The 21,335-nt window shown below is 49.0% G+C and overlaps 1 protein-coding gene across 2 annotated transcripts in view; it reads left to right on the top strand.

Annotated features, from left to right (window-relative positions):
• The first annotated feature begins 1,022 nt into the window (after positions 1–1,022).
• The window catches only part of LOC122391891 (growth factor receptor-bound protein 10-like), a 93,709-nt gene continuing 73,396 nt past the window's right edge, over positions 1,023–21,335 (top strand). For both annotated transcript variants that reach the window (XM_043386212.1, XM_043386213.1), the window contains exons 1-2: positions 1,023–1,159; positions 1,816–1,892. The gene's annotated coding sequence lies outside the window, so the exon portion shown is untranslated. The remainder of the gene's footprint in view (positions 1,160–1,815; positions 1,893–21,335) is intronic.

The following is a 21,335-nucleotide window of genomic DNA, read 5'->3' on the forward strand; positions in this document are numbered from 1 at the left end:
TGAAAGGTCATCATTAGCTTTGGAGAATGACTTTTTCATAGATACATCATGCGCGAGTGAGAACTACTCGTAGACGTCCCCGCCCCAATGCATGATCCGGGATCCCGCTGCGCCGCCCTGGCGGCTGGCGGTGGCGCTCTATCAATAGCCCTTTTCGTGATGCGGTATCTCTGCCGGTACCGTTCACGAGTAATAGAACATTTGTCCCAAATAGTCACAACTCACAGTCAGAAAAAATGATCTGTAATAGCTCCCGGTGGCCTGATTTGTTGGCCTCCCTGACTCATGACTGAAATTGTTTCTTATTGATTTTATACTATCAATTGAACGCTTCCTATCTCTTGTCGTTATAAGGCCGACCAGGCTGGGGTAACGGGAACATCCCCGCCCCCCCCCCCCACATTACGAGGTGTCACGGTCACTGACCAGTGACCACCGTAGACGTCTTTCTCCAGCTCGTAAGTCATAGACGTCTACGGACTACATTCTGCGCCAGCCGTTTCACGCATCCAATCGTAGCTTTCTCATAAAAAATTAGTGGCAATACGCCAAGGGCTCGGGATGCTGCACCATCCCAAGCATATCTGGAGCGCGCGTCCGCCTGGCGCCTGGGTATCCTCTCACCTCTGGGACCTGCCGAATCCACAACAAACACTTCCCACCGTACAGCCTGGCGCGCTGCGTCGCAGCAGTTTCGAGACTGTACCGTCTCTCTACTACGATCTGTTTTGAACGGGATATGCGTAGTAAATACGGTTCGCCGCTCTGCGTGCGCTCAGCTATAAAACAGAGGAACGAGAAAAGCATTATTTATAGTAAGGCGACCACTATAAAACTATTTTGGTATCTATTTCAAAACAAGCATTATCAAACATAGCGTAGAGATTTGAGTAAAATGAGGTTTTGTTGTCCCGTGTTTGAGAGCTGAGCGCACCAAATGGGCGGAGCCTCGCCGCTCGTCAATATCATTCAGCGTTGCGCGCGGGACCGCCAGGCGGCGCGTGCGGCGCGCCCCCTATGGCGGCGCGCCAGAACTTTCAGTTGGAGAGCGACTGTGGACGTGTGTGGACAGCTCCCGTTTGGTTGAGCTGAGTGTTCACGATTTTTGGGAAAACAGATAGCCAGCAGTAACCTAGGGAGTCGCTGCGTACGACCTAAGGTATGTGTGACTGTCTTTCAGCTTGTAGACGACCCAGTGCACCTTCTGCATGCCTTGACCTGCGCTGTCTGCAATTTTGCAATGCGAAACGTTCCCTTGACTGGTCAGTTTCTTGTGCGGCGCCGTGGCTGAAAAAAAACTGACGCATGATGAGGCGTTCCTTCTCTACTATTTGCACATCTTCATGACCCACTGCCGCGGCTCGAAAGCTGGAGCTTCTTTACTCTCTCACTGAAGCAACGTCAGCTGCTTGTGTCGGTTTCACCGAGTCTTGGCCCGGATGTGCGCCGAGCCACTAACCGGACCACTTCTCGTTCGTTGGCTGTTCATGAGTGAATTTAACACTCGACGTGGTGCTTGTAATTGTGTTTTCATAGTCGCGGTCGTCATTCATGAAGCACCGTCATTCACTCATTCATTCATTCGTTCATTCATTTACACCGTGTTCCCTGTGGCCTGTTTCTTGGTTCTTGCATATTCACTTCGTATCGGGCAATTCTAAAAAGCACGATATGCTGCGTGGTACAGCAAAGCCTGACCGACATTTGATGACGTCTCGAGCCGATTACGACCGCTCACGGTTGATTTACCGCGAAGCCGTTTATTTACTCTGTTACTTCCGGTCCGCCCGCTAACCAGCTGGTTTTTCCCCGTAGGTTCCGGTGGCCCCGAGCTGAAAATATAGGAGGCCTGACATCGTCTCTGAAGGACTTGGCGTCGTCTGCTAGACGAGGTAAGTTCTCATTCAGGGTCGTCCGTCGTCCGTTGTCCGTCTGTATTTGTCGCATGGCGTTGTTTCCGTTACGGAACTAGCTACTTCCGCCCTCTCCGACTGTCTTTCCAGGAGGCAAGGCTACGTCGCGCTGGGCTGCGTGGTGGCACTCGATAGGTCTGAATGCTTTTCGTATTTGATAATGAAGTCTGTAGGTGTCTGCCCTCTGATGACGTCTTTTGCTAACGCGATGGTGTCTTCCTTTTGATGGGGCTCAATGAGACGGCTGCGAGACGGTTAAAGGGACCCTCCCACCTTCAAAAAAGTTAATGAATTGGCATAAAAGTGATGTAGCGTGAATCACAAAGAGCGAAAATGAACATCTACCAAATTTTACCGGAAAATATTCACCCGTTTTCGAGATATAAGACTTTTATTTTTGTTTACTTTTTGGGAACTCCGCTGCTTCTATGACGTCACATAAAGGTTTTCTTTACGTCGGCATTTGGAAGCAATAGTTTGGTATCAAAGTGCGACAAATATTGCGCGAATGATGCGTTTATCTTATCAAGGTCAATATATAATGGCCAATAAAGGATTCCAGGACAATTCTTCTTATGGCATTTCTTCGTATCGCAATTCTTCGTCTGCAAATCTTCGTCAGGGCATTTATTCGTATCGCATTACTTTGTCTCGCATCAGGGTATATGAAAATCGGCTCGCATTTCTTCTTCAACGCAAATATATGCAAGAGTAAGCATTGATGGACAAATAAATGCACCGACGAAGATTTGTAGACGAAGAAATGCGGACGAAGAAATGTCATGCGAGGATTCGTTCGGGTACCATGACATTTATGTGATTTCAAAGTCAAGGTCTAAATCAAGCCAATAATCCAAACTATCAAAAAACTATAAATATTTGTTTGTCTGTCACAGAGGTCTCAAGCAATATAAGGTTGACATATGTTGAATCAAAAATCTACTGCCACAACTCACATCTCCTGCCTTAGTTTATCATTGTTGTTTTAACTTGCTTTCAAGAGAAACAGAAGCCAGTATCTGATATCACTTCAGATGATTGTTTCAAGATCTGAGTTCAAATGGAATTAAAAGCAAGATCAAGATGAAACAGGGATTATTGCTGTTAAAGTAGTTTGGCCATGATACAACAGGCACATAAATCATTAGCCAAATCAAATACTGGTTGGTTTGTCAAGATGTTTGTTGTCTGTCGTCTGTCGAGCTGCTATGAACACTGAACGCTCTCACTCTTACTTTAAAGAGAGTAGTTTAACTTGAATGGTAGTGAGCTGTAATTAGACAAAGCAGCTATTCAGTGCTCACATCAAGCCAGGCTAGGAAATGGCATCAACTGTGGTGGGAGGAAGCAGGTTCGGCAGCCCTATGTTGTAAACTTCTGTTGTGTCTTGTGTTTGATCAACTGATGTTTTCTGCTCTGTTTTGTGCAGTGATAGTAGCAGGTAACTGCATGCTTGTCAAATTATGTGAATAAACAAATTCATAACATTGCATTTTTCTCTCCATGCAAGGAACAAGTAAGATATTGTAGAAAATGTAATAGAGGGCTGCATTGCTGATTTTGCACTTTATCAGAGCTTTATTTAGAATTGCTTTCCTGAAAGCTACACACAGGCCACAGCACTGAAATTCACAATGTCATAGCTTTTGGCAGAAAAAAAGAAAAGACTTACCTAGGTTTAAATTGGCTTAAAGTATGGCAGAGCAGGTCTTGATGCGTATGCCCATCCGTGTGCTTGCCGAAGCCGAACTGACTGCAACACATTAACACTGACCCACCATGGTGGCTGGCATATCCTGAACTTTCACCACTCTAAACAAGACAACTTTCAGCCCCCAGCATTGTATTAAAACACTGTACATGACACTCAAAATTTGTTTCAGTGCCATCCACGGACAACATCAGTCGCCATTCACCAGGCCAGTAAAAACAGAATAGATAATAGCTTCAAACCCATGTAGTCAGAGTTACTAGGTCTGCACCTCAAAACAAAATCCAGGTGACATTCACCACGCCAGTAAAAAACAGGTACTTAGGTAACGTATCAGCTTCAAATCTGGTAGCATGTTGGTCAGACTTTACAATACCATATTTACATGGAATAATATGATACCAAACAATAGTGCAACCATTCTGGACAACAAAAGTGTATGATAAAATTAATTTAGAATACTTTGGCAGCATGATTTAAGAGCACAGGCAGGTGTTACCTACCAGCCTTCTCAATGCTCGTAAAACCAACATTGTAGTTTTGATTTTACCTTACATGATAACACACTTGGCTGCAATGGCACATTTAATTTAATACTGTGAAAAGACCAGTTATAACCACTTCACAAGCACAATTGCACCTCATGCCGACATCCTTTTCCAAAGACAGTCAGCAGCGTCTTTCGTCAAAACTGGAAGATCAATCCCCTTTCAACTGTTAACATCAAAAATATTTCTTCATGGTGTGATCTCCATATGGAAACCTTGCAGGAAAAGAATTAATGTCAATTGTCAGCTCTTCAAATTTCTTTGGACTTTAACTTGCAGTACCATATCCAGTTTGCTTTGATATTTTGTTTTTTATTCCATGTTGAAGTTGAACACCAAGCTCCAGATATAGCAGGCAGCTTGATCATCATGGTAAAAGTAATCTTCGGCCTTGGTATAATATCAGTCCAAGTTCCAGTGGTGGGTACCTTCTAATATTCAAATTAAAATGAAAGCAATAGGCTTTCTCAGTGCCGACGACGGATTTCACGTTGATAAAAAAGGGAGCTCAAGGTCAGCAAAACTCGGGTTCAAGGAATGGCGGGCGTTGAAATGACTGCTGACGTCATCAAAAAACCGCTAATGGTTAAGAGATAGGGACTAAGCTGGTCCCACCCTGCAAGTAAAGGGAAGAAATTTCTTGAACACCATAAAGCTGCGGGGGTTGCGACCAGGATAAATGGTGATTTCTGAGCCTGGCCGCAAACTTGGCTATCTCAACTCAAAACTAATGTTAAGGTGGGATGGTCCCTTTAAATTGTGTGATATAGCCCGACCTCACCCCGCTCTATGATGAACTCTGATGAGGGATGCCGTACCCGCGGAGCGAATTCAGACGGCTGGGAAAGCCCGACGGCGGCGGCGGCGGCAGAATGACGCAGTTTGAACGTCGTTCCGACGCCGGGTCATCAACCCGGCCGGTCGGGCGCGTTGACCCGTGGCCACTCGCCGCGCGTCGCGAGACGTTTCGCCACGTTTCGCAGTGTCTCCGCCGCAGTGTGGCGGGGTTGGCTTACTTCGGTGTAATACCAACACATTGGGAAGACGTATGACAGCGTGCTGGACAAACGCGCGGTAGCTCGGGGAGTTATGAGGTGGATTAATTTGGCGGATCTGAACAGGAAGCCCGTGAGGTCGTGCACCGTCGGGCGCGGGGCCGCGGCGGGACTGGGGTAGATCGATACAGGGGAGAGTGACACCCCCTGACATGTTCCGACCTGCTACATGCCTATGGGGACGGGAGGGAGGGGAGAGGGCCAAAGGTGGGCCTAGAGGGGGTGATCTACTTGACTACAGCGGCGTCGAGAAGCTAGGCCGTACGGCCAAAGTTTTGAAGCCTAATTTTTCACTGGATCTTGCGCATGGAATAGATTTCTTACCCGTTAGATACTGCACTGTGCACTATTGAATTATTCATCTCCTATCATGCCTACCCCGCCTTGCTTTACTTTCATCGTGAACCGCCTCCTAGCATAATTATTTACTTCAAATCTCTCCGCCATCCTCAGCCCTTCACCTTGGCTGTTTCGCGCCATTTCTTCGCCGCCCGCGGCCGACCTCGTTGGCGCCACATTCAAATGCCCTGTGTGCCTCCTCCTCCCTCCGCCCACCACGCGGCACCGGAGCGCGGAGGTGGCCCGCGGCGATGGCCCGCCCCTCGGAGCAGTAAACAGGCTACCGCCGCCCGTGTGCCGACGCTGTTTGCCACATCAGACATTCCCGGCCCCGGGATGCAGGTGTGCTCACGCGGAGAATAGTGATGCAGAGGTTTCTGCCGAGGCTGGAGCTGGGGCGTTGTTTGCTTCCGAAGTTAGAGCTGGTTTATGGGCAATTTACTCACGAGGTCAAAGCCGGCTCATGTCTCACGGGTATTCCCGAGGTGTCAGAGCTAGCGGACGGGTTTTTGTGAGATCGGAGCTGGCGCACTGTGGCGTGTCTTCTTTTCTTTTTGGGAAGAGTGAAAACGAGATGAACTGTTGCCGCTCTCTGTAATGGATGGAACGGCTTGGGCGTTGGACGGTGCGAGCGTCCACTGTCCGAGGTGTCACGTACTATGGACATTGGACTCTATGAGCCTCTGTCCAGACGACTGTGAAATGGCCATCGAACCGGCCACCGACTGTGAGATGGCCATACTGTGACAGCCCCGAACTTTTCTGGCGTTTGAAAGTTTTATGGAGTCGTGCGCCAGATCCGGGATGCATCGGTAGTCGATATGTCAATAGCAGTCGAGTTGAGATGGAGCGGACTGGGGTTTGCTCACAGTGAGGTAGTCTGACTGAGGTGTCTCTTCTTCTATCGCTGAGGAGTAACAATTTTCACCGCCCTTTGCCGATACTCATCCTGCGCCGACGCCCCCAATCGCTGCACCAACGCCCCTCGAACGCGATTGTTCAGTCTTTATCAACGCCCCTCTTCTGATTGTCCGACTTCTGGCGCCCACTTCACCGATTTTTCTGGGAATATTACACAGCTGCCGATTGCTTTGACGTCTCGCTGATGAAAACCACGCAGTGAGAATCGGAGCCCTTATCTCGTATCCCAACAATCGTATCCCGTGCTCATTCTATTTTTATCTCACCGGCTCTATTTATCATCCTGATTACTGTAATCGTTGACCTAAAAATAGATTCGTGTGCTGCTGCCACTAGTCTAACAGTGGCTCGCCATTTGAAGGTTAAATTCATCACAACTTATTTGCTAAGGAGCCGCAGGTCATAATTCCTGCAGTCTGGTCCAGCAAGGTGAAATGCCCACATCGCTGAACTAATTGCCCCGAACACGGTTCGAACTTGAATGAAAGGGCAAGGGAGAAAAGAAAAGCAGCACATGTTACGCTCTTTCCAGTGCAGAAAACGGCAGCAGCCCATTTCTCTCTCGTCGGTTCCCGTTGATAAACGTCATTTTATATTTCGGTAACATGTACGTCGCAATTACACATCTGCAATGCTTCTAACAAAACGGTTACGAACCAGACACAAGATCCCCCCCCCCCCCCCCGAGACGACGACCTAACGACCTTCGTCACTTCTTCTGGGCGAGCGAACACGCGCGCACCCAGTGCTCTGGACCGGACCCCCCCCCCTTCGCGGTGACGCGCGTGCCTGTGCACAAGGTGACCCCCGTGTGCGTTTGCCTGGACCTGGCCGGACATTGGCTTCACTGGGTGTTGTGCGCAGAACCACAAGTTTATGTGGCCGTGCCCTCGAGGCTCCAATACCGTAGTTTGAAGTCTGCGTCCTTCTGAAGGCCGTGTTTTAGGGGACCGGCTTCAATGTATTGTTTATATTACGGACCCACAATTCGAACCGAGGCGTGGGTACCGTGTGGTCAAGGGCGACGGACGACGGTAAAGCCACGTGGACCATGACAGCATTGAACCAACCGCGTGGTGCGCCGGGACAGCCTCTAGTTGTGTGCCGCAAAGTCTTCGTACTGAGGGACCCTGTGAACTCCTTTTCGTCGGACCCTGTGAACTCCTTTTCGTAGTTTTCCCCTGATTGCGCAGTGAGCTGACCTTCCTGACCTCAGCCAACCTCGCTGACCTCTTAGCTGACCTCGGTGACCTCTTAGCTGACCTCGCTGACATATGGCGGCCGGACGAACTGCAGCCGCCAGCTGATTAGCGGCGTATTTCAGCGGGCCCTAATTCAAGCCGACAACTGCGGACCGGCATGGTGTTAATTTCCAACATTAACGTATTTATTCTGTGTCATTTGTGACATAATGACCGGCAAAGTGGCAAACATAATTCTTTGGCCAACGAACTGCTGCCACACTTATGAGGTGAGAATTATGGTCTGATGCACCGATGCTGTGGTACAGCTGCGGTTGTGGACTTCCTGTTTCGTGCTGGGTCCTAGCTGAATGAATCCAACGTAAGCATAATTCGCTGTCATTTGTGTACGGCTTCTGGAATGTAGCCCATAAATTTGCACGTGTCTACTGGGGAATTTGATAAACCCATTCAGTAGTGGAAGTCCGCACTTTATAAAGCGATGGGGTAAGCTCAGTCCATTTCTGGCTCGCTCCCTGTGCTGCCGCCGGTGACAGCTAAGGTCATTGGGTCACAGGGTTGGGCCATAGACACCGGGGTCAGTTGACCTCCTCAGCAACAGCCCAAAGCCCGCTCCCGTTCTCCCTTGCTGAGCTCTTCACCCAACACCCCCAGCCGTGTCCACGTGGGGGTCCTGTGGGGTCGCTGCTCGGGGTGGAGTACGCCCAGCAACCCACCATTATATTGCCAGCCCAGGTAGTCGGTACCGGTTCGGGGCCCTGATCGCCTCCGTCTGCCGCCCCCTGCGAGTGGCCCCTGTTGCCGAGCCCGCGTCGCTAGGCTGGCTGACAGGACGAGTTGAGCTATATCCGGAGAACTGTTTATCACACCGCTGAGCCCTCGAGTTTCCCGCGAAACGATAAGGCGACTTCTGTCCCCGGCCAGGATAAGGCGATGCTTCACTACGGTGGGCTCTGAAAGGGTTTCTCTTCAGAAACAGAAAGGAGCGCTGTCAGGAAAGGCCGAGTGACTGCTGCCCATGTGGAATGTTGTTGTTTATTGTTCGTAGCTGAAAAATCGGCAATTGAATTAGGCGAGACACGTACTGTAATCGCCGTACCGTTTCTCCTTGATACTTTTATCGATTGTTGTGAACAACAGCGGACGGTTTTCCCAGTATCCCCATCCTGTTTTCAATAGCTCCTCCCTCCGCTTCTGTTTCTGCTACTCGCCATTCTCACTTTCCCTCCTTCCTCTCTTTTTCTCCCTCCATCACCGTCCCAATGCACACTGTGATATGTCATGAATATTTTACACACTTGACAGTATGCTGTCACCCCTATATCGCTTAGTTCCATTGACCTACTACGCAGCTCGCGGCAGAGCATCCCACACCGGAAAATCCGGCCTAAAAGCGCCCCAGTTGCATTCATTTGAGAGGTGCAGCGCAGAGTGGACTTAATGGAAAAATGAGCGCGCATAACTTCATTTATGAAAAAATGTCAGGGCCATGAAAACTCCCCAACTCCTCAGCCTGCTCAGTTTTTGCTGACGTCTTGGCACGCACTTAGCACATCAACGTAAAAGGAACTCGAGGTCATGATATGGTCTCCTGCTCTTTCAACCATGGACTGGTATGGAGCTTAGATGCATAGGCAGCGGAACGGGGGGGGGGGGGGCACCGGGGCACCGTGTCCCCTTGATTTTGGTATTTTAACATTAGCCCTATGGGCGTTGCATGGAAAGAATGGGACCAAAAGTCGGCAGCGCCCCCCTTAATGGAAGGTGTTTCTCCGCTACTATTTATATGATTCAAGCCTGACTTCCCACGGATTTGCCTCTAAAACTTGGTACGTCCTGGCTGTGAAATTGAATGCTTGATGATAATGGTAATGTCGGATGTAGGTCCATGACGCCTGTCGTGATCTAGTGGTGTGAAACGGCCTGTGGTTTTGTTCCCCGTCAGATTTCGTTGGCTGTTTATTTTTCTGCTGGCGTATCGCAGTTTGTCATTTGTGTGAACATCACGTAACTCATTTGCTGGCACGGGATTTCTACTTCATTCAACCATTCAACCGTTGTGATTGCTGGCATTAGCTTGAACGGAAGATGTTGTATACGCGCTCTGGCGGAAGTACACTTTGCTACACTTTTGTTTGAGGGCCGTGACCTTTTCGGAGGAGGCGACCAGGGTCACGGGAAGGCAGACGTAACCCTCGCTCGTGCCCTTCAGTCGGGGTTGACCCAGATGTCTAATGACTTCGATCGCCGGTCTCACCACCAATAATTTGTCAAAGGCTGAATGCGCGCTACCACCACGGACGAGTGAAATATCCCGTTTTCCGAAGCTGTGGTTGGTTTACTAGTATTTGGGCGCGCTGGAGTTTATTGTTAAATACATTGCCATGATGCGCCTGCTGCCGGCCGGTGGCAGTGCCCGGTCCAGTGACGCTGACCAGCAGTGGCGGTGGCGTTGACCCTGTGCCTGATGACGGAGCTGGTGGCATCGACCTGACCCTGCCGGCCTCCCCAGTGGCGCAGCTGACCAGCAGTCCGGCCGGACGGGCGTGGGAGAGAGCCCTGCGTCGGCGACCGCTTACGCCACGGGCCGGGAAATTGTGGGACAAGGCCACTCCGCTGCGTCACACTAACACTGGAGCGCACCTTGCTCAGAAGGTCCACGCTTTGCGCCGCGTGCGCAGTTGCGGAAAATGTGGAAAGACGAACTGCAAATTTAGCAACCTGCAACCAGACGCCTATATTTAGCGTGCTAATTTGGTGAGCACTGACGTTTGCAATACGATTACGGGAGTGTTTTTTTCCGTGTATTATTGATTGGACATGTTGCATTTCGTCATTTTCTTTCTAATCGGGATACCTAGCTATCAGACGGTTGTGCGCAGTATGACCAATGGCACTGATTATCTTCATCACAGCAGGCTCTGTGTTCAAAGCTGAAAGCTCCATGATTAATGGCCTTGTTTGTTGTTCGCCCGTTGCTTAAATCGCTATTCATTTCAATTTAAGTCATGAGGATTGATGGCGGATGTGTCAACTGGGCAGCTGAGTGCACAGATCATTGTGATTTGTCGACATCACATTGATGCTTCTGGCGCCGCATCATTGCACGCGAAACTGGAGAAGACCAGCGAACTGCGAAATTTTTATAGATTTTGGCGGCGCACCAGTAATAAATACATGCTGCTCATCTCAACGTCATCGTTCGTCGATTCTGCAGAGTGCAAATAATTGTTTTCTGTGGCGTAGTTTACCTTGATTTTGGCGACGGAAGGATATTTAACCAATAACACACTGCGTGACGCCATACATTCCGTCACTCCCTGGTCCGTCGATGCCCCAATTTCGACAAGTTTTAGCATGTCCCGACCGACACACCGTCCACTACCCGAGGGCCGCCTGAACGGACCTCGGGGCGGTGCGTTTGGGATAGGCATTCCCCCACGTGGCGCGACGTGTTCCGACACGTCTCGCCCCCGTGGCACCGGGCTACCGGGCAGGAGTGCGATGTACTACGTCAGAAGTCCTACGTGCTCTCACGCTCATTGAAGTTTCATGGCCAATGACGTGTCACGTGCTACCCGTGACTCATGTGCCGATCAAGTAGCGGAGCAGCACATACCCTTTCAAATCAATCCTGACAGCGTTTTGCGAGATATTCGCCAACGCTCATCATCGGTCAGATAAGTTCCGTGAGTCATCTCTACAGTTGGGTGACCTTGGTGCGGTCATGTGGTGGGTCAAATGAGCATCGGAGGAGCCGGGTGCTGTTATCCACGCCCCTCTGTGGGCTGCGTCCGATCCGATCGTATCCTGATCCTGATCCTGGTCTGGCTACACTTGCCGGATGTGTCTGGGAAGGGTGTGGTCGATTGGAGGCCCACTCCAGTTGAGCGACCTCCATCCTGTCTGACGAGGGGGGAGGTACCGTTACAGGACACGCATGGGAGGGAAGGCGAGGGGAGGCCCGGGAGGGAGATCGGTGAGCATGTTGTTTTGATTATCAGTTGGCCTAAAATCAGACGTGTGCACTATGCAGTATGCACTTTATACGTCTTGGTAACCAGGGCCTCGTTTCATAAAAGGAATTACTTACGGCGTTCCGTCAATTATGCCAGATTTGGCGTATTTGATGCCAATTCGGTTTCATAAAGCCGGAGACCGGAGTAATTCACGCCATCGAAAGTACGGAGCTTCATTTACGGCAAATGCTCGATTCCGGACCAATTGATGCCATTTGGGTTTCATAAAACGACGTAATTAACGCCAAATATTTTATCAAGCTCTTGATATCAGTGGTGTAAACTACGCACAAAAATGTTGCGTGATTTTGAATTAATGTGAAGATTCGAAGCTAATTTTTAATATATTTAATAATGTTGAGCCCGGTGAGGAAGAAAGAACAGCCAAAATGAGAAAAAGAAACTGCAAATCTTCTGTAGGGGAAGTTGGGGCAATGCCGGAGTTGGGGCAAAGCCGAAATTCGAGATATTTCGAAAACTGTACGACATGAATGCCACCTGTCAGTGATGCTCTGAATCTTAAGTGACTACAATTATCGCATGTTTGTTACGAGTCGTCATTCGGAAAACTTCGGCTGTGAGGGCGCCAAGAGCGTTTTCAAGGTACGTTTCCCTTGTACTACATGCGCCTTTGAAGCTGCATTTGTTACTCATTATGCTACCGTTTGTCTGGCCAATTCGGTCAAGTAATCTTCAGCATGTCTTTGCATAAGTGTGCTGCCTATTTGAAATTTATACAGCACGTTGAAAAGTAATGGGCCTGCAAATGAAAGTATGGCTGGCTGGGGTAATGCCGAAAACGTGCAATTACGCACGTTAAAGCACGCTACATGGACTTTACTGCTGTAGAATAGCAACGCGTATTTTTAGCCACACAAATTACACTTTCAACCGACACAACGGCCTGTTACCTATAAGGAATGATTTACCTGGCATTTACCTGGCATCACACAATTATAACTTCCAGTGTGCACCAAGCGTCCTCAAGATCTTAAACGCGTGTCAGCTTTGATGAATTCTGGATAAAGTTTGAGATAAAATGGCAAAACATCAATGTCGGCATTCCCCGTAGATCATTTTTCCCATTTTCGGCTTTCCCCGCAGTCCGGGGCAACGCCGAAAAAGTCACTTCTTTGATATTCTTAGTTTGTGTGCTTAACGGTATGCGAATTCATCAAATGCGCCTGGTATGTTTGAAAGGCAAACGACTGGCCTCTCAAATGACGCCAACAAGAATAGCTTATGTTGTCTACGTTGCGTGCTACAGGCGTCAGAAAAAAAGTATTCGGCGTTCCCCCAACTTCCCCTACCAGTCGCTTTTTGTGGCCACTATCGGAATTTTGTTTATTCGCCGCGCCGCGCCACTTTCGTAGTTAGGCACTTCTGCTTAGCTGGCTTTCTGCTGTTTTTAATATATTGTTTTAATAAAGGATGGTCATCAATATCAATTTTGTGTTTTCATACATAATTTTCAAGATTTAAATTCAACATAATTGTTTTATAAATTCTCGTAAAAAAATAAGTGTTTGTATGTTGGTGACCTTAAGCCCTAGTGTAAAGACAAAAGAAACCAGACTGACCTCCAGATGATGTGAAGACGATGCTGTAGTCGACGATGATGAGGAGAAGACGACGAAGAGAGGACGACGAAGAGAAGTGTGCACAAATTTTCGGCCCTAGGCCATCCTCAGGTGATGAGAGGGGAGGTAGAGGTAAGGAGGGGGAGGGAAGACCACCTCCGACGGTCGCCGCGGCGAGGCACCAACTGACGCCAGACGGAGGTTTGAAATGACACCAGTTGGCGCGCGAGGTGACCTGCAGCGCCACCTGTCTCGGTAGGCCATCTGTCGGTCACCGTTCGGACTGGCAACTCCTTCAGCCGCCGGTTATAATATCGGCCATGATGTGGTTTGGGTGTTCAGCGATGGTCTGCGGTCTCGAATAAATAGCGATTCTGCGATTTTCCTGTTTGGGCCGTCTTTGCATACCATCAAGATGTTGATGCGGAAGCAGTTGGTGATGTCTGTTTGTTCGTTTGGGTGGCAGGTAGTCATGTGGTCGCCGAGGGGAGTGTCCGGGTTTCTGTGCCGCGCGTCTCGGAGGTGCTCGTTAAATCTCAGTCGCACGCTTCGTCTTGTCTCTCCGATATAAATATTCCGCGTCTTTACTTTTTCACACAGCTCACAGGCTATCTCATAGACCACATTTTTTGTGTGACACCTGCCACCCAGACCGCTCATACAAGTCGCGCATTTGCGACCCCCTCCAGGGCAGGGGGGCGGTACCAGAGCGGAGCGCACTAGGCTCTTTTTGAGGCTATTGTCGTTTTTCCACGCCACTTGGAATGCCAGCCCTGACGCCCGGACTGTGCCCTGGATTTTGTGAGCGAGCGAGTCATCGATGAATGGCAGTGAGATGAATGTTCGGTCATCTTGGCGCCGCCGCGCCCGGCTCTGTTCGTTCTGCCTTTCCCGAGGTATCGACATCACCTGGGCCGTAGAGGAACGAACCAGACGCGGCGGGTAACCGTTTGAGATGAACAGATCTGTCACCTTGGCGACACTCCGGTCCCTTGCGGCGGGGTCAGATGACAAACGCACCGCTCGTTTCAGCTGTGCCTTCAGCACAGACTTTTTCATCTGAGCGGGATGAGCAGAGTCATATGGCATAATGATTGGGGCTGCCATGGGTTTGTAGTAGAGTTCAGTTTGGTAGGTGCCATCTGGGTGGATTGTGACCAAAGTGTCTAAGAATGGTAACTGTCCTCCGTTCGTATCTGAGCGCTCAGCTGTGAATGTGATCGACGGGTGTACGGTGTTGATGAACTGTAAGTACGCGTCCAGTTCCTCTGCTCCGTGCGGCCACACTCCAAATACGTCATCGATGTATCTGAGGTAGAGGGTGGGTTGCAGGCGGGGTGAGCTCAGAATACGCTCTTCTACCTTTCCCATGAATACCACCGCCAGTGGAGGAGCGACGCGGCTGCCCATCGCAATTCCCCTCGTTTGTCGGTAGTACCTGTCACCGAATCGAAGGTAATTGTTGTTAAGGCAGTGAGAGAGAAGCGTCTTAACATCGGTCAGTGTCAGACCGAACATACAGATGTTGTCTGCATGCCTCTCTAGGAGTTCAGTGGCTGTCTCGATCGCTTCATTTACTGTATGTTCGGTCTGTATGTTCGGTCTGACACTGACCGATGTTAAGACGCTTCTCTCTCACTGCCTTAACAACAATTACCTTCGATTCGGTGACAGGTACTACCGACAAACGAGGGGAATTGCGATGGGCAGCCGCGTCGCTCCTCCACTGGCGGTGGTATTCATGGGAAAGGTAGAAGAGCGTATTCTGAGCTCACCCCGCCTGCAACCCACCCTCTACCTCAGATACATCGATGACGTATTTGGAGTGTGGCCGCACGGAGCAGAGGAACTGGACGCGTACTTACAGTTCATCAACCGGTGCGAGCGAGTTTAGCGAGTGTCATTTGAGCGAACGTCATTTGAGCGAACCACTTTCAGCGACTGGCAACTTAGCGAATATCAAATTGAGCGATTATCAAATAAAGCGATTATCAATTTAAGCGAAAGCTATGTTTCAGCGACATCTATTTCGTCGACTACAGTTTGAGCGACTGTCATTTCAGCGAAACACTTCATCGTCCCGCAACGGTGTTTTTTTTTCTACTTTTGCGAGCGTACGTGCGACGAATGTTTCCGGAACTTTTCATGGTTATCCGGAACTGGATGGCGGATGTCACGTTCAAAGTTCAGACATCAACCTTCAAATTTAATTGGAGCTTAATGTCTGAACCGCTTTAATTTTGATCAGTTCCCCATGTTGTAAAATTTGTTCTTGGCCCCAAGCAACATACGAATTTCCAGATATTTGGGCGAGGTCCCTGAAACATAGACTGGATCCCCCTGTGCCATCCCTCGAGTTTATTATTGGTCCTTGGCATTCCTTCCGTCGTCCTATCTCTCACGTTCCACATTTCCAGATCAAAGTTGCAGAATGAAGCCAGATATTTTTTCTGGTTTCCAATCTTAAAAACAAATTTTTAATTTGCCACGCGCAGCTTGAAGCATGACACATACCTACCAAGCGGGTATTCCAAGGGCGAGAATTCCCGAAAAGTAGCAAATGATTGACTTCCGTCGCGTTCGGTTTCGCTGTAACTGTATTCGCTCAATTGGTACCCCATTGACCTCCATATATTCGCTCAATCTGGTTTCGCTGATTCTGGTCCTCGCTTAAGTTGATATTCGCTGTGATTGAATTCGCCGACTTGGCAATCGCTGAAAAAGTCAATCGCTTAAATTGATAATCGCTGAAAAGGCTTCGCTCAAATGTCGTTCGCTGAAATGACGCTCGCTCAGGTGTCGCAGAACCTTCATCAACACCGTACACCCGTCGATCACATTCACAGCTGAGCGCTCAGATACGAACGGAGGACAGTTACCATTCTTAGACACTTTGGTCACAATCCACCCAGATGGCACCTACCAAACTGAACTCTACTACAAACCCATGGCAGCCCCAATCATTATGCCATATGACTCTGCTCATCCCGCTCAGATGAAAAAGTCTGTGCTGAAGGCACAGCTGAAACGAGCGGTGCGTTTGTCATCTGACCCCGCCGCAAGGGACCGGAGTGTCGCCAAGGTGACAGATCTGTTCATCTCAAACGGTTACCCGCCGCGTCTGGTTCGTTCCTCTACGGCCCAGGTGATGTCGATACCTCGGGAAAGGCAGAACGAACAGAGCCGGGCGCGGCGGCGCCAAGATGACCGAACATTCATCTCACTGCCATTCATCGATGACTCGCTCGCTCACAAAATCCAGGGCACAGTCCGGGCGTCAGGGCTGGCATTCCAAGTGGCGTGGAAAAACGACAATAGCCTCAAAAAGAGCCTAGTGCGCTCCGCTCTGGAACCGCCCCCCTGCCCTGGAGGGGGTCGCAAATGCGCGACTTGTATGAGCGGTCTGGGTGGCAGGTGTCACACAAAAAATGTGGTCTATGAGATAGCCTGTGAGCTGTGTGAAAAAGTAAAGACGCGGAATATTTATATCGGAGAGACAAGACGAAGCGTGCGACTGAGATTTAACGAGCACCTCCGAGACGCGCGGCACAGAAACCCGGACACTCCCCTCGGCGACCACATGACTACCTGCCACCCAAACGAACAAACAGACATCACCAACTGCTTCCGCATCAACATCTTGACGGTATGCAAAGACGGCCCAAACAGGAAAATCGCAGAATCGCTATTTATTCGAGACCGCAGACCATCGCTGAACACCCAAACCACATCATGGCCGATATTATAACCGGCGGCTGAAGGAGTTGCCAGTCCGAACGGTGACCGACAGATGGCCTACCGAGACAGGTGGCGCTGCAGGTCACCTCGCGCGCCAACTGGTGTCATTTCAAACCTCCGTCTGGCGTCAGTTGGTGCCTCGCCGCGGCGACCGTCGGAGGTGGTCTTCCTCCCCCTCCTTACCTCTACCTCCCCTCTCATCACCTGAGGATGGCCTAGGGCCGAAAATTTGTGCACACTTCTCTTCGTCGTCCTCTCTTCGTCGTCTTCTCCTCATCATCGTCGACTACAGCATCGTCTTCACATCATCTGGAGGTCAGTCTGGTTTCTTTTGTCTTTACACTAGGGCTTAAGGTCACCAACATACAAATATTCAAGTTGAAACAATGCCCTACATCCAAGAGGCGTTCCGACAATTAAACAAAAATAAGTGTTGACATGAAATTGTAATTTGTAGGACGCTTGATAAATTACGGTAACTACGCAAATGTGCTTAGTTACTGAGGTGTAAACAATTCCAGGGCCTCGTTTCATAAAAGGAATTACTTACGGCGTTCCGTCAATTATGCCAGATTTGGCGTATTTGATGCCAATTCGGTTTCATAAAGCCGGAGACCGGAGTAATTCACGCCATCGAAAGTACGGAGCTTCATTTACGGCAAATGCTCGATTCCGGACCAATTGATGCCATTTGGGTTTCATAAAACGACGTAATTAACGCCAAATATTTTATCAAGCTCTTGATATCAGTGGTGTAAACTACGCACAAAAATGTTGCGTGATTTTGAATTAATGTGAAGATTCGAAGCTAATTTGTAATATATTTTATAATGTTGAGCCCGGTGAGGAAGAAAGAACAGCCAAAATGAGAAAAAGAAACTGCAAATCTTCTGTACCAGTCGCTTTTTGTGGCCACTATCGGAATTTTGTTTATTCGCCGCGCCGCGCCACTTTCGTAGTTAGGCACTTCTGCTAAGCTGGCTTTCTGCTGTTTTTAATATATTGTTTTAATAAAGGATGGTCATCAATATCAATTTTGTTTTTTCATACATAATTTTTAAGATTTAAATTCAACATAATTGTTTTATAAATTCTCGTAAAAAAATAAGTGTTGACATGAAATTGTAATTTGTAGGACGCTTGATAAATTACGGTAACTACGCAAATGTGCTTAGTTACGGAGGTGTAAACAATTCCAGTTGTGGCTTTGTGAAACGGATTTATTTGCGCTCCGTAGTTTTGAAAGGGTGTGAATTACGGAAAGGTGTAAGTTACGGCAGAGTTTTATGAAACGAGGCCCAGTTGTGGCTTTGTGAAACGAATTTATTTGCGCTCCGTAGTTTGAAAGGGTGTGAATTACGGAAAGGTGTAAGTTACGGCAGAGTTTTATGAAACGAGGCCCAGATGTGAAGAAGAAAAATATCGATATGATTACAGCATATTACATCTGCTTCGTTTACTGTTGAGCCGCTGTATCTTGAACAGCGATATTGTGGGTTATGCTTCGTTCGTGAGAGACTCGTTGTTTTGTTCCCCGCTTGTGCCGAGAAATTCACGATAGGCGTGACATGATAGCAGCTCTGTCGCTGGTTTGACCATGCCTGATTGTGTTAGCTGCTAAATTCCGTCATGAACTGTCATTTGATCCCATAATGACCACGAACAGCCGAGCGATGGGGTTCTTACCAGCTGTTTCGTTGTCCTGAGTTTGTTCTTTGAATAGCCTCTAACCTTTAGAGGAAAAGCGTTAGTCGATCGGGGGGGGGGAGGGGAGGAGGGATATGTCATTTCTGTACCCTCTTTCGGACTGGAAAAAGTATTTACGCAAAATAAATATACCGACGAGAGTCAAGTGAGATGACCAAAAAGCGCGTAAAAAGCCGCTGTTCGGAGAACCTTTCCGAGAACCTTTCGAAGAACAGGCAGCTCGTTAAACCAGCTACACCTCGGAGCCCATTACCTGAATTTAGTTAAGTGCTATCTGCGCCTGGACTGTCACTCATGAGGCGCTGTGCACCTTTTCACCATTCAGCGGAACTGACTCCTTTCACGCCTTTCAGTGGAACTGACCAGTTGACTTATGAGAGAGAGAGAGAACTTTGTATTTACAGACACTTAGTCCAATGCTACATAACATGAAGATTCATGGCACTCCCAGAGCATCATTCCATGCCGCTCTTAGCGGTGATCGCCGGCGTATGTCACTGTCAACCAGGACATTGATGATCGCGTTGGTGGATGCATCTAAACGCTGCATGAAACTCCATGCTGCTTTTCGGTACATCACGTCAAAATTATCTAATCCTTCACACACATGCATAGACGAAGCGCTACAGAACCTGGAGTAGCCAAAGAATATTCTGACAGCATTGTTAAGACACACTTTGAATTTTCTTATAACCGCAGCACTATAAGCACGCCACAAGTGAACACAGTACACAGAAGCACAGTAGGTCGTGAATAAATACTTTTTCACAGCATACGTACACATGCCAAATTTGCGAAGAGGTGTCGTTTTGACAAGTCTGGTAGCTGGTGTAGTACGTTTTTGTTGCCTCGAGCCGTGCATGTCCAATCCCTGATCCGTTTCTCTACGCATGTTGGTTGTTAAGTCAACCTTTGCAGTCCGTTAACCTGCGGTTGAAGGAAGGAGAAATAGGGCAACAACCAAAAAGCCATGCACAGGGGAGCGCTGTACTTGGGAACCGCCTTCACAATGATCTAAATTATCGCGACACTCTGGCAAAATCTCCTGGTGTCTAACTGGAGTCCTACTGGAGTCGGTGACGTTGTGATAAATTATCCCAGTGAGACCCATATGATCGACTAGTCGCGACGCAGCTGCCGCATGGAAAATTGGACGCCTTTCGCGAGTTGGCGATGTATGCTAATACGATCACTGATCTGTACCAATGCGTGCTGTATTGCGTGCGATACCACAGTATATTATGTCTGATAGCGTAATTTTATGTGTGGTTACGGTTGAAATGGCTTAGTATGGTGGTAACCATGATAATTCGCAATATCAGGGTTTACTGCTCGTTATAAAACGGTACGCATGTGTTATAAACGCGAAATGTGCGATAACATGGCATAGCATACGATATATATGGCTCTACCTTCAGCAGCCCTGTCATCACCTTCTTAGCAAATGTGGCGTTGGCAATTCCGTTTGCCGATTCCAACAGCTGTATCGAGACGATTCGGACAAAACCTTGGCAGCGGTACATATGTGGACCGTGTACGTGGCTCCTTCCGTGTTCGCTGTCCCACTGACCGCATCAAATGTGCGTACTGCGCAGGAAGTCCCTCCCTCCCCTCCCCCTCCCCCATCACAACGGGACTGGGACGCGGCGCAGGTAATGGGGCTAAGGTCATCCCTCCCCTCCCTCCCTCCCCCCACACCTCGGACTGCCTGCGTACTACGCATCTCCTCCCCTCCCCAACCGCAATATGGCGTCCATGTGTTCGATGCGACACATGGCTTCACCACACGGAATCGTCACGTACGAACTCTTAGAAAAGAACCTCCATATACCCTTCCTTTACGCAATCGACAGACTCGTATGCGAGCCTCCATATATATGCGAGACGCTGGCAGAATCTCTATGGAACTGCTGCATTACCTGATACGCCGGGGAGTTTACCAGTTCGCGGTGAGGCTATACACGGCGTTGTATCAGCTGGCTGATACCAGGTACTCCACCAGTGGTGATGTCTGAGAGCGAAAATACTCCGCCCCGCGCCGATGTCTGCCAGTGTTTGTTCACCGGTGATTGCGGATTGTTTGTCGTCGGCGATTGCCGTATCTGGTAAATGCGCTGCCCCGTTGGCTGAAGCTTTGCTCAAGTGGCTGCGTTGTTTGTAGTCACATGATTTCCCTAAGGGAAACTATATGTCACATGCTGAGTTGTTAGATAGGGTAGTTTTTAGACGTTGGGTCCCACCTATAATGCGCTCACAGTATGAAATCCTAAAATTCATTGCAATATTCACTATTTGGCTGCTTTCATGTTTACATTGTGGATTCCTGCTTGATCCCGCGAGCCCACAGCCAGGTATATCGTCTAAATAGCGATTGAGGGGCTCCATTTCCTGTCATTTAGATCGGATCGTGATCTCACGTAATGCACTCCAGTGGTCTCAAATGTCGATCTCCGATCTCTGGAAGACACCTGCACTGCTCAGAAGCCATCGGATTCGGAAGCCATCTGCGCCATTGGATAACATGTGAGACCCCGGGGTCAAGGCGTGGCCCCTGCTCCGGACCTCTGAAGTATTGACGAGCGAGAGGGGTCCACTGGGGGCA

Source organism: Amphibalanus amphitrite, unplaced genomic scaffold (genome assembly GCF_019059575.1).
Source record: "Amphibalanus amphitrite isolate SeventyFive unplaced genomic scaffold, NRLGWU_Aamphi_draft 000460F_arrow, whole genome shotgun sequence".
Taxonomy (NCBI): domain Eukaryota; kingdom Metazoa; phylum Arthropoda; class Thecostraca; order Balanomorpha; family Balanidae; genus Amphibalanus; species Amphibalanus amphitrite.